Source organism: Pseudophryne corroboree, chromosome 4 (genome assembly GCF_028390025.1).
Source record: "Pseudophryne corroboree isolate aPseCor3 chromosome 4, aPseCor3.hap2, whole genome shotgun sequence".
Classification (NCBI taxonomy): domain Eukaryota; kingdom Metazoa; phylum Chordata; class Amphibia; order Anura; family Myobatrachidae; genus Pseudophryne; species Pseudophryne corroboree.
In genome coordinates, this window is record NC_086447.1 from 646178790 (window position 1) to 646193659 (window position 14870).

Genomic DNA, 14870 nt, shown 5'->3' on the forward strand with positions numbered 1-14870 from the left:
AAGAATTGAAAAAGAAAATCATTTTTGGTGATGAATGATGAGCAACAAACGAACGTGCATGCCAGATGGCACTTGAATAAGCTGTCCACGGTGATAGAATTTTTTTAAAAAAACCCTACAACAATGTTATCATAATAAATGTTATTTTTTAGCTTCTGTGGTCATTTTTTGCAAGCTAAACACTGCAAGACTGTTGTACAGTTGAAGCAAGGATAAAATATCAACTCTAGTGATGAGACACTTGCTGTAATGACTTCCAACTCAGATGGGACTTAAACCCACAACCACTGGCTTAGGAGGACAGTGACATATCCATTATGCCAGCGGTGCGTACTGATGTTCTTATTTAAGACTGATAGCTTTTTAATAGTCAATTATTTATTTTTGAGAAAATGTGAAGCTGTTTACTGTGTTCTGTGCATTACCAAGTCCAGCAATAAATGTGCTGGTACTAACCAGAGATGTCAGTATGGATTATCATGCTATATTGCAGAAAATCAATTTGATGCAACTGCTTTACCAACAGTATGTTAATCTTTTCCATTGCTGTTTTGTTGGCTGACTGAAGGAAGATATGCAGTGCATTTGAACCAAAGCAGATGTGTGCTGACAACTTAAATACATAATCATGTTTGTGGTTTTTCTTTCTTTCTTCCATCCTTATCATAATAAATGACATTTTTTAGCTTCTGTGGTCATTTTTTGCAAGCTAAACACTGCAAGACTGTTGTACAGTTGAAGCAAGGATAAAATTAGAGATGAGCGCCGGAAATTTTTCGGGTTTTGTGTTTTGGTTTTGGGTACGGTTCCGCGGCCGTGTTTTGGGTTCGACCGCGTTTTGGCAAAACCTCACCGAATTTTTTTTGTCGGATTCGGGTGTGTTTTGGATTTGGGTGTTTTTTTCAAAAAACCCTAAAAAACAGCTTAAATCATAGAATTTGGGGGTCATTTTGATCCCAAAGTATTATTAACCTCAAAAACCATAATTTACACTCATTTTCAGTCTATTCTGAATACCTCACACCTCACAATATTATTTTTAGTCCTAAAATTTGCACCGAGGTCGCTGTGTGAGTAAGATAAGCGACCCTAGTGGCCGACACAAACACCGGGCCCATCTAGGAGTGGCACTGCAGTGTCACGCAGGATGTCCCTTCCAAAAAACCCTCCCCAAACAGCACATGACGCAAAGAAAAAAAGAGGCGCAATGAGGTAGCTGTGTGAGTAAGATAAGCGACCCTAGTGGCCGACACAAACACCGGGCCCATCTAGGAGTGGCACTGCAGTGTCACGCAGGATGTCCCTTCCAAAAAACCCTCCCCAAACAGCACATGACGCAAAGAAAAAAAGAGGCGCAATGAGGTAGCTGTGTGAGTAAGATAAGCGACCCTAGTGGCCGACACAAACACCGGGCCCATCTAGGAGTGGCACTGCAGTGTCACGCAGGATGTCCCTTCCAAAAAACCCTCCCCAAACAGCACATGACGCAAAGAAAAAAAGAGGCGCAATGAGGTAGCTGACTGTGTGAGTAAGATAAGCGACCCTAGTGGCCGACACAAACACCGGGCCCATCTAGGAGTGGCACTGCAGTGTCACGCAGGATGGCCCTTCCAAAAAACCCTCCCCAAACAGCACATGACGCAAAGAAAAAAAGAGGCGCAATGAGGTAGCTGACTGTGTGAGTAAGATAAGCGACCCTAGTGGCCGACACAAACACCGGGCCCATCTAGGAGTGGCACTGCAGTGTCACGCAGGATGGCCCTTCCAAAAAACCCTCCCCAAACAGCACATGACGCAAAGAAAAAAAGAGGCGCAATGAGGTAGCTGACTGTGTGAGTAAGATAAGCGACCCTAGTGGCCGACACAAACACCGGGCCCATCTAGGAGTGGCACTGCAGTGTCACGCAGGATGGCCCTTCCAAAAAACCCTCCCCAAACAGCACATGATGCAAAGAAAAAAAGAGGCGCAATGAGGTAGCTGACTGTGTGAGTAAGATAAGCGACCCTAGTGGCCGACACAAACACCGGGCCCATCTAGGAGTGGCACTGCAGTGTCACGCAGGATGGCCCTTCCAAAAAACCCTCCCCAAACAGCACATGACGCAAAGAAAAAAAGAGGCGCAATGAGGTAGCTGACTGTGTGAGTAAGATAAGCGACCCTAGTGGCCGACACAAACACCGGGCCCATCTAGGAGTGGCACTGCAGTGTCACGCAGGATGGCCCTTCCAAAAAACCCTCCCCAAACAGCACATGACGCAAAGAAAAATAAAAGAAAAAAGAGGTGCAAGATGGAATTGTCCTTGGGCCCTCCCACCCACCCTTATGTTGTATAAACAGGACATGCACACTTTAACCAACCCATCATTTCAGTGACAGGGTCTGCCACACGACTGTGACTGATATGACGGGTTGGTTTGGACCCCCCCCCAAAAAAGAAGCAATTAATCTCTCCTTGCACAAACTGGCTCTACAGAGGCAAGATGTCCACCTCATCATCATCCTCCGATATATCACCGTGTACATCCCCCTCCTCACAGATTATCAATTCGTCCCCACTGGAATCCACCATCTCAGCTCCCTGTGTACTTTGTGGAGGCAATTGCTGCTGGTCAATGTCTCCGCGGAGGAATTGATTATAATTCATTTTAATGAACATCATCTTCTCCACATTTTCTGGATGTAACCTCGTACGCCGATTGCTGACAAGGTGAGCGGCGGCACTAAACACTCTTTCGGAGTACACACTTGTGGGAGGGCAACTTAGGTAGAATAAAGCCAGTTTGTGCAAGGGCCTCCAAATTGCCTCTTTTTCCTGCCAGTATAAGTACGGACTGTGTGACGTGCCTACTTGGATGCGGTCACTCATATAATCCTCCACCATTCTTTCAATGTTGAGAGAATCATATGCAGTGACAGTAGACGACATGTCCGTAATCGTTGTCAGGTCCTTCAGTCCGGACCAGATGTCAGCATCAGCAGTCGCTCCAGACTGCCCTGCATCACCGCCAGCGGGTGGGCTCGGAATTCTGAGCCTTTTCCTCGCACCCCCAGTTGCGGGAGAATGTGAAGGAGGAGATGTTGACAGGTCGCGTTCCGCTTGACTTGACAATTTTCTCACCAGCAGGTCTTTCAACCCCAGCAGACTTGTGTCTGCCGGAAAGAGAGATCCAAGGTAGGTTTTAAATCTAGGATCGAGCACGGTGGCCAAAATGTAGTGCTCTGATTTCAACAGATTGACCACCCGTGAATCCTTGTTATGCGAATTAAGGGCTCCATCCACAAGTCCCACATGCCTAGCGGAATCGCTCCGTGTTAGCTCCTCCTTCAATGTCTCCAGCTTCTTCTGCAAAAGCCTGATGAGGGGAATGACCTGACTCAGGCTGGCAGTGTCTGAACTGACTTCACGTGTGGCAAGTTCAAAGGGCATCAGAACCTTGCACAACGTTGAAATCATTCTCCACTGCACTTGAGACAGGTGCATTCCACCTCCTATATCGTGCTCAATTGTATAGGCTTGAATGGCCTTTTGCTGCTCCTCCAACCTCTGAAGCATATAGAGGGTTGAATTCCACCTCGTTACCACTTCTTGCTTCAGATGATGGCAGGGCAGGTTCAGTAGTTTTTGGTGGTGCTCCAGTCTTCTGTACGTGGTGCCTGTACGCCGAAAGTGTCCCGCAATTCTTCTGGCCACCGACAGCATCTCTTGCACGCCCCTGTCGTTTTTTAAAAAATTCTGCACCACCAAATTCAAGGTATGTGCAAAACATGGGACGTGCTGGAATTTGCCCATATTTAATGCACACACAATATTGCTGGCGTTGTCCGATGCCACAAATCCACAGGAGAGTCCAATTGGGGTAAGCCATTCTGCGATGATCTTCCTCAGTTGCCGTAAGAGGTTTTTAGCTGTGTGCGTATTCTGGAAAGCGGTGATACAAAGCGTAGCCTGCCTAGGAAAGAGTTGGCGTTTGCGAGATGCTGCTACTGGTGCCGCCGCTGCTGTTCTTGCAGCGGGAGTCCATACATCTACCCAGTGGGCTGTCACAGTCATATAGTCCTGACCCTGCCCTGCTCCACTTGTCCACATGTCCGTGGTTAAGTGGACATTGGGTACAACTGCATTTTTTAGGACACTGGTGAGTCTTTTTCTGACGTCCGTGTACATTCTCGGTATCGCCTGCCTACCGAAGTGGAACCTAGATGGTATTTGGTAACGGGGGCACACTGCCTCAATAAATTGTCTAGTTCCCTGTGAACTAACGGCGGATACCGGACGCACGTCTAACACCAACATAGTTGTCAAGGCCTCAGTTATCCGCTTTGCAGCAGGATGACTGCTGTGATATTTCATCTTCCTCGCAAAGGACTGTTGGACAGTCAATTGCTTACTGGAAGTAGTACAAGTGGGCTTACGACTTCCCCTCTGGGATGACCATCGACTCCCAGCAGCAACAACAGCAGCGCCAGCAGCAGTAGGCGTTACACGCAAGGATGCATCGGAGGAATCCCAGGCAGGAGAGGACTCGTCAGAATTGCCAGTGACATGGCCTGCAGGACTATTGGCATTCCTGGGGAAGGAGGAAATTGACACTGAGGGAGTTGGTGGGGTGGTTTGCGTGAGCTTGGTTACAAGAAGAAGGGATTTACTGGTCAGTGGACTGCTTCCGCTGTCGCCCAAAGTTTTTGAACTTGTCACTGACTTATTATGAATGCGCTGCAGGTGACGTATAAGGGAGGATGTTCCGAGGTGGTTAACGTCCTTACCCCTACTTATTACAGCTTGACAAAGGGAACACACGGCTTGACAAATGTTGTCCGCATTTCTGGTGAAATACTTCCACACCGAAGAGCTGATTTTTTTGGTATTTTCACCAGGCATGTCAACGGCCATATTCCTCCCACGGACAACAGGTGTCTCCCCGGGTGCCTGACTTAAACAAACCACCTCACCATCAGAATCCTCCTGGTCAATTTCCTCCCCAGCGCCAGCAACACCCATATCCTCCTCATCCTGGTGTACTTCAACACTGACATCTTCAATCTGACTATCAGGAACTGGACTGCGGGTGCTCCTTCCAGCACTTGCAGGGGGCGTGCAAATGGTGGAAGGCGCATGCTCTTCACGTCCAGTGTTGGGAAGGTCAGGCATCGCAACCGACACAATTGTACTCTCCTTGTGGATTTGGGATTTCGAAGAACGCACAGTTCTTTGCGGTGCTTTTGCCAGCTTGAGTCTTTTCAGTTTTCTAGCGAGAGGCTGAGTGCTTCCATCCTCATGTGAAGCTGAACCACTAGCCATGAACATAGGCCAGGGCCTCAGCCGTTCCTTGCCACTCCGTGTGGTAAATGGCATATTGGCAAGTTTACGCTTCTCCTCCGACAATTTTATTTTAGGTTTTGGAGTCCTTTTTTTACTGATATTTGGTGTTTTGGATTTGACATGCTCTGTACTATGACATTGGGCATCGGCCTTGGCAGACGACGTTGCTGGCATTTCATCGTCTCGGCCATGACTAGTGGCAGCAGCTTCAGCATGAGGTGGAAGTGGATCTTGATCTTTCCCTAATTTTGGAACCTCAACATTTTTGTTCTCCATATTTTAATAGGCACAACTAAAAGGCACCTCAGGTAAACAATGGAGATGGATGGATACTAGTATACAATTATGGATGGACTGCCGAGTGCCGACACAGAGGTAGCTACAGCCGTGGACTATTGTACTGTACTGTGTCTGCTGCTAATATAGACTGGATGATAATGAGATGTAGTATGTATGTATAAAGAAGAAAGAAAAAAAAACCACGGGTAGGTGGTATACAATTATGGATGGACTGCCGAGTGCCGACACAGAGGTAGCTACAGCCGTGGACTACCGTACTGTGTCTGCTGCTAATATAGACTGGTTGATAATGAGATGTAGTATGTATAAAGAAGAAAGAAAAAAAAAACCACGGGTAGGTGGTATACAATTATGGACGGACTGCCGAGTGCCGACACAGAGGTAGCTACAGCCGTGGACTACCGTACTGTACTGTGTCTGCTGCTAATATAGACTGGATGATAATGAGATGTAGTATGTATAAAGAAGAAAGAAAAAAAACCACGGGTAGGTGGTATACAATTATGGATGGACTGCCGAGTGCCGACACAGAGGTAGCTACAGCCGTGGACTACCGTACTGTGTCTGCTGCTAATATAGACTGGTTGATAATGAGATGTAGTATGTATAAAGAAGAAAGAAAAAAAAACCACGGGTAGATGGTATACAATTATGGACGGACTGCCGAGTGCCGACACAGAGGTAGCTAAAGCCGTGGACTACCGTACTGTGTCTGCTGCTAATATAGACTGGTTGATAATGAGATGTAGTATGTATAAAGAAGAAAGAAAAAAAAAAACCACGGGTAGGTGGTATACAATTATGGATGGACTGCCGAGTGCCGACACAGAGGTAGCTACAGCCGTGGACTACTGTACTGTGTCTGCTGCTAATATAGACTGGTTGATAAAGAGATGTAGTATGTATGTATAAAGAAGAAAGAAAAAAAAACCACGGGTAGGTGGTATACAATTATGGACGGACTGCCGAGTGCCGACACAGAGGTAGCTACAGCCGTGGACTACCGTACTGTACTGTGTCTGCTGCTAATATAGACTGGTTGATAAAGAGATGTAGTATGTATGTATAAAGAAGAAAGAAAAAAAAAACCACGGGTAGGTGGTATACAATTATGGATGGACTGCCGAGTGCCGACACAGAGGTAGCTACAGCCGTGGACTACTGTACTGTGTCTGCTGCTAATATAGACTGGTTGATAAAGAGATGTAGTATGTATGTATAAAGAAGAAAGAAAAAAAAACCACGGGTAGGTGGTATACAATTATGGACGGACTGCCGAGTGCCGACACAGAGGTAGCTACAGCCGTGGACTACCGTACTGTACTGTGTCTGCTGCTAATATAGACTGGTTGATAAAGAGATGTAGTATGTATGTATAAAGAAGAAAGAAAAAAAACCACGGGTAGGTGGTATACAATTATGGATGGACTGCCGAGTGCCGACACAGAGGTAGCTACAGCCGTGGACTACTGTACTGTGTCTGCTGCTAATATAGACTGGTTGATAAAGAGATGTAGTATGTATGTATAAAGAAGAAAGAAAAAAAAACCACGGGTAGGTGGTATACAATTATGGACGGACTGCCGAGTGCCGACACAGAGGTAGCTACAGCCGTGGACTACCGTACTGTACTGTGTCTGCTGCTAATATAGACTGGTTGATAAAGAGATGTAGTATGTATGTATAAAGAAGAAAGAAAAAAAAACCACGGGTAGGTGGTATACAATTATGGATGGACTGCCGAGTGCCGACACAGAGGTAGCTACAGCCGTGGACTACTGTACTGTGTCTGCTGCTAATATAGACTGGTTGATAAAGAGATGTAGTATGTATGTATAAAGAAGAAAGAAAAAAAAACCACGGGTAGGTGGTATACAATTATGGATGGACTGCCGAGTGCCGACACAGAGGTAGCTACAGCCGTGAACTACCGTACTGTGTCTGCTGCGACTGGATGATAAATAATGATATAAAAAATATATATATATCACTACTGCAGCCGGACAGGTATATATTATATAATGACGGACCTGCTGGACACTGTCTGTCAGCAGAATGAGTTTTTTATAGAATAAAAAAAAAACACCACACAAGTCACACGACAAGTGTTTAACTTTTTCAGGCAATCACAATATAGTATACTACTAACTATACTGGTGGTCAGTGTGGTCAGGTCACTGGTCAGTCACACTGGCAGTGGCACTCCTGCAGCAAAAGTGTGCACTGTTTAATTTTAATAATATGTACTCCTGGCTCCTGCTATAACCTATAACTGGCACTGCTCCCCAGTCTCCCCCACAATTATAAGCTGTGTGAGCACAGTCAGATATATACATAGATGATGCAGCACACTGGGCTGAGCAGTGCACACAGATATGGTATGTGACTGAGTCACTGTGTATCGTTTTTTTCAGGCAGAGAACGGATTATATTAAATAAAACTGCACTGTCTGGTGGTCACTGTGGTCAGTCACTACTAAACTCTGCACTCTCTACAGTACTCCTAAGCTCCAGTAAATCAAGTGTCTCTGTCTCAAATCAATCTCACTCTCTCTCTTCTAATCTAAATGGAGAGGACGCCAGCCACGTCCTCTCCCTATCAATCTCAATGCACGTGTGAAAATGGCGGCGACGCGCGGCTCCTTATATAGAATCCGAGTCTCGCGAGAATCCGACAGCGTCATGATGACGTTCGGGCGCGCTCGGGTTAACCGAGCAAGGCGGGAAGATCCGAGTCGCTCGGACCCGTGAAAAAAAACATGAAGTTCGGGCGGGTTCGGATTCCGAGGAACCGAACCCGCTCATCTCTAATAAAATATCAACTCTAGTGATGAGAGACTTGCTGTAATGACTTCCAACTCATATGGGACTTAAACCCACAACCACTGGCTTAGGAGGGCAGGGACTTATCCATTATGCCAGTGGTGCGTACTGATGTTCTTATTTAAGACTGATAGGTTTTTAATAGTCAATTATTTATTTTTGAGAAAAGGTGAAGCTGTTTACTGTGTTCTTTGCATTACCAAGTCCAGCAAGAAATGTGCTGGTACTAACCAGAGATGTCAGTATGGATTATCATGCTATATTGCAGAAAATCAATTTGATGCAACTGCTTTACCAACAGTATGTTAATATTTTCCATTGCTGTTTTGTTGGCTGACTGAAGGAAGATATGCAGTGCATTTGAACCAAAGCAGATGTGTGCTGACAACTTAAATACATAATCATGTTTGTGGTTTTTCTTTCTTTCCTCCATCCTTTGTAATATCATATTAAATATTAAGGTAGCTGATTATAATCAATGACTATTGACATAAGAAAAAGAAAAAAAACAGTAAACAAAGTTGGTTCAGGTGAGGCTTGAACTCACAACCTCTGCATTGCTCAACAGCTACTGTCTTATAAGTAACGCGCGCTGACCAATTGTGCCACTGGAACACTTAACTGCATCTGTTGGTTATGCTAGATGTGGATTTTATTCAATACAATCAGTACAGTCATAAGAATTGAAAAAGAAAATCATTTTTGGTGATGAATGATGAGCAACAAACGAACGTGCATGCCAGATGGCACTTGAATAAGCTGTCCACGGTGATAGAATTTTTTTTAAAAACAACAACAATAATGTTATCATAATAAATGTCATTTTTTAGCTTCTGTGGTCATTTTTTGCAAGCTAAACACTGCAAGACTGTTGCACAGTTGAAGCAAGGATAAAATATCAACTCTAGTGATGAGACACTTGCTTTAATGACTTCAACTCAGATGGGACTTAAACCCACAACCACTGGCTTAGGAGGACAGTGACATATCCATTATGCCAGTGGTGCGTACTGATGTTCTCATTTAAGACTGATAGATTTTTAATAGTCAATAATTTATTTTTGAGAAAAGGTGAAGCTGTTTACTGTTTTCTTTGCATTAATAAGTCCAGCTAGAAATGTGCTGGTACTAACCAGAGATGTCAGTATGGATTATCATGCTATATTGCAGAAAATCAATTTGATGCAACTGCTTTACCAACAGGATGTTAATCTTTTCCATTGCTGTTTTGTTGGCTGACTGAAGGAAGATATGCAGTGCATTTGAACCATAGCAGATGTGTGCTGACAACTTAAATACATAATCATGTTTGTGGTTTTTCTTTCTTTCTTCAATCCTTTGTAATATAATATTAAATATTTAGGTAGCTGATTATAATCAATGACTATTGACTTAAGAAAAAGAAAAAAAACAGTAAACAAAGCTGCTTTAGGTGACGCTTGAACTCACAACCTCGGCATTGCTCAACAGATACTGTCTTATAAGTACCGCGCGCTGACCAATTGCACCACTGGAGCACTTAACAGCATGCGTTGGTTATGCTAGATATGGATTTTATTCAATACAATCAGTACAGTTAAGAATTGAAAAAGAAAATCATTTTTGGTAATGAATGATGAGCAACAAACGAACATGCATGCCAGATGGCACTTGAATAAGCTGTCCACGGTGATATAATTTTTTTTTTTTTAAAACAACAACAATGTTATCATAATAAAAGTCATTTTTTAGCTTCTGTGGTCATTTTTTGCAAGCTAAACACTGCAAGACTGTTGTACAGTTAAAGCAAGGATAAAATATCAACTCTAGTGATGAGACACTTGCTGTAATGACTTCCAACTCAGATGGGACTTAAACCCACAACCACTGGCTTAGGAGGACAGTGACTTATCCATTATGTCAGTGGTGCGTACTGATGTTCTTATTTAAGACTGATAGGTTTTTAATAGTCAATTATTTATTTTTGAGAAAATGTGAAGCTGTTTACTGTGTTCTTTGAATTACCAAGTCCAGCAAGAAATGTGCTGGTACTAACCAGAGATGTCAGTATGGATTATCATGCTATATTGCAGAAAATCAATTTGATGCAACTGCTTTACCAACAGTATGTTAATCTTTTCCATTGCTGTTTTGTTGGCTGACTAAAGGAAGATATGCAATGCATTTGAACCAAAGCAGATGTGTGCTGACAACTTAAATACATTATCATGTTTGTGGTTTTTCTTTCTTTCTTCCATCCTTTGTAATATCATATTAAATATTAAGGTAGCTGATTATAATAAGTGACTATTGACATAAGAAAAAGAAAAAAAAAATCTGCTCCAGGTGAGGCTTGAACTCACAACCTTGGTATTGCTCAACAGATACTGTCTTATAAGCAACGCGCGCTGACCAACTGCGCCACTGGAGCACTTAACAGCATCTGTTGTTTATGCTAGATGTGGATTTTATTCAATACAAACAGTACAGTCATAAGAATTGAAAAAGAAAATAATTTTTGGTGATGAATGATGAGCAACAAACGAACGTGCATGCCAGATGGCACTTGAATAAGCTGTCCACGGTGATAGAATTTTTTTAAAAAAAACAACAACAATGTTATCATAATAAATGTAATTTTTTAGCTTCTGTGGTCATTTTTTGCAAGCTAAACACTGCAAGACTGTTGTACAGTTGAAGCAAGGATAAAATATCAACTCTAGTGATGAGACACTTGCTGTAATGACTTCCAACTCAGATGGGACTTAAACCCACAACCACTGGCTTAGGAGGACAGTGACTTATCCATTATGCCAGTGGTGCATACTGATGTTCTTATTTAAGACTGATAGGTTTTTAATAGTCAATTATTTATTTTTGAGAAAAGGTGAAGCTGTTTACTGTGTTCTTTGCATTAATAAGTCCAGCTAGAAATGTGCTGGTACTAACCAGAGATGTCAGTATGGATTATCATGCTATATTGCAGAAAATCAATTTGATGCAACTGCTTTACCAACAGTATGTTAATCTTTTCCATTGCTGTTTTGTTGGCTGACTGAAGGAAGATATGCAGTGCATTTGAACCATAGCAGATGTGTGCTGACAACTTAAATACATAATCATGTTTGTGGTTTTTCTTTCTTTCTTCCATCCTTTGTAATATAATATTAAATATTAAGGTAGCTGATTATAATCAATGACTATTGACATAAGAAAAAGAAAAAAAAAACAGTAAACAAATCTGCTCCAGGTGAGGTTTGAACTCACAACCTCAGTATTACTCAACAGACACTGTCCTATAAGTTACGCGCGCTGACCAATTGCTCCACTGGAGAACTTAACAGCATGTGTTGGTTATGCTAGATGTGGATTTTATTCAATACAATCAGTACAGTCATAAGAATTGAAAAAGAAAATCATTTTTGGTGATGAATGATGAGCAACAAACGAACGTGCATGCCAGATGGCACTTGAATAAGCTGTCCACGGTGATAGAATTTTTTTTTTTTTTTAAAACAACAACAATGTTATCATAATAAATGTCATTTTTTAGCTTCTCGGTCATTTTTTGCAAGCTAAACACTGCAAGACTGTTGTACAGTTGAAGCTAGGATAAAATATCAACTCTGGTGATGAGACACTTGCTGTAATGACTTCCAACTCAGATGGGACTTAAGCCCACAACCACTAGCTTAGGAGGACAGTGACTTATCCATTATGCCAGTGGTGCGTACTGATGTTCTTATTTAAGACTGATAGGTATTTAATAGTCAATTATTTATTTTTGAGAAAAGGTGAAGCTGTTTACTGTGTTCTTTGAATTACCAAGTCCAGCAAGAAATGTGCTGGTACTAACCAGAGATGTCAGTATGGATTATCATGCTATATTGCAGAAAATCAATTTGATGCAACTGCTTTACCAACAGTATGTTAATCTTTTCCATTGCTGTTTTGTTGGCTGACTGAAGGAAGATATGCAGTGCATTTGAACCATAGCAGATGTGTGCTGACAACTTAAATACATAATCATGTTTGTGGTTTTTCTTTCTTTCTTTCTTCCATCCTTTGTAATATCATATTAAATATTAAGGTAGTTGATTGTAATCAATGACTATTGACATAAGAAAAAGAAAAAAAAAAACAGTAAACAAAGCTGCTCCAGGTGAGGCTTGATCTCACAACCTCTGCATTGCTCAACAGATACTGTCTTATAAGTTCTAGCGCGCTGACCAATTGCTCCACTGGAGCACTTAGCAGCTTCTGTTGGTTATGTTAGATGTGGATTTTATTCAATACAATCAGTACAGTCATAAGAATTGAAAAAGAAAATCATTTTTGGTGATGAATGATGAGCAACAAATGTACATGCATGCCAGATGGCACTTGAATAAGCTGTACACGGTGATAGAAAATTTAAAAAAACAACAACAACAACAATGTCATCATAATAAATTTCATTTTTTAGCTTCTGTGGTCATTTTTTGCAAGCTAAACACTGCAAGACTGTTGCACAGTTGAAGCAAGGATAAAATATCAACTCTAGTGATGAGACACTTGCTGTAATGACTTCCAACTCAGATGAGACTTAAACCCACAACCACTGGCTTAGGAGGACAGTGACTTATCCATTATGCCAGTGGTGCGTACTGATGTTCTTATTTAAGACTGATAGGTTTTTAATAGTCAATTATTTATTTTTGAGAAAAGGTGAAGCTGTTTACTGTGTTCTTTGCATTACCAAGTCCAGCAAGAAATGTGCTGGTACTATCCAGAGCTGTCAGTATGGATTATCATGCTATATTGCAGAAAATCAATTTGATGCAACTGCTTTACCAACAGTATGTTAATCTTTTCCATTGCTGTTTTGTTGGCTGACTGAAGGAAGATATGCAGTGCATTTGAACCAAAGCAGATGTGTGCTGACAACTTAAATACACAATCATGTTTGTGGTTTTTCTTTCTTTCTACCATCCTTTGTAATATCATATTAAATATTAAGGTAGCTGATTATAATCAATGACTATTGACATAAGAAAAAGAAAAAAAAACAGTAAACAAATCTGCTCCAGGTGAGGTTTGAACTCACAACCTCAGTATTACTCAACAGATACTGTCTTATAAGTAACGCCCGATGACCAATTGCACCACTGGAGCACTTAACAGCATTTGTTGGTTATGCTAGATGTGGATTTTATTCAATACAATCAGTACAGTCATAAGAATTGAAAAAGAAAATTATTTTTGGTGATGAATGATGAGCAACAAACGAACGTGCATGCCAGATGGCACTTGAATAAGCTGTCCACGGTGATAGAATTTTTTTTTTAAAAACAACAACAATGTTATCATAATAAATGTCATTTTTTAGCTTCTGTGGTCATTTTTTGCAAGCTAAACACTGCAAGACTGTTGTAAAGTTGAAGCAAGGATAAAATATCAACTCTAGTGATGAGACACTTGCTGTAATGACTTCCAACTCAGATGGGACTTAAACCCACAACCACTAGCTTAGCAGAACAGTGACTTATCCATTATGCCAGTGGTGCGTACTGTTGTTCTTATTTAAGACTGATAGGTTTTTAATAGTCAATTATTTATTTTTGAGAAAAGGTGAAGCTGTTTACTGTGTTCTTTGAATTACCAAGTCCAGCAAGAAATGTGCTGGTACTAACCAGAGATGTCAGTATGGATTATCATGCTATATTGCAGAAAATCAATTTGATGCAACTGCTTTACCAACAGTATGTTAATCTTTTCCATTGCTGTTTTGTTGGCTGACTGAAGGAAGATATGCAGTGCATTTGAACCATAGCAGATGTGTGCTGACAACTTAAATACATAATCATGTTTGTGGTTTTTCTTTCTTTCTTTCTTCCATCCTTTGTAATATCATATTAAATATTAAGGTAATTGATTGTAATCAATGACTATTGACATAAGAAAAGAAAAAAAACAGTAAACAAAGCTGCTCCAAGTGCAACTTGATCTCACAACCTCTGCATTGCTCAACAGATACTGTCTTATAAGTAACACGCGCTGACCAATTGTGCCACTGGAACACTTTACAGCATCTGTTGGTTATGCAAGATGTGGATTTTATTCAATACAATCAGTACAGTCATAAGAATTGAAAAAGAAAATAATTTTTGGTGATAAATGATGAGCAACAAACGAACATGCATCCCAGATGGCACTTGAAGAAGCTGTCCACGGTGATAGAATTTTTTTTTAAAAAACAACAACAATGTTATCATAATAAATGTCATTTTTTAGCTTCTGTGGTCATTTTTTGCAAGCTAAACACTGCAAGACTGTTGTACAGTTGAAGCAAGGATAAAATATCAACTCTAGTGATGAGACACTTGCTGTAATGACTTCCAACTCATATGGGACTTAAACCCACAACCACTGGCTTAGGAGGACAGTGAATTATCCATTATGCCAGTG

General features: G+C 41.5%; 1 non-coding gene across 1 annotated transcript; it reads right to left on the minus strand.

Moving 5' to 3' along the window:
* Positions 1-10761: 10761 nt before the first annotated feature.
* TRNAY-AUA (transfer RNA tyrosine (anticodon AUA)) lies at positions 10762-10854 on the minus strand. The gene is given in 2 exon segments: positions 10762-10801; positions 10816-10854. It is a non-coding gene; the product is annotated as a tRNA-Tyr (tRNA).
* Between the last annotated feature and the right edge of the window lie 4016 nt (positions 10855-14870).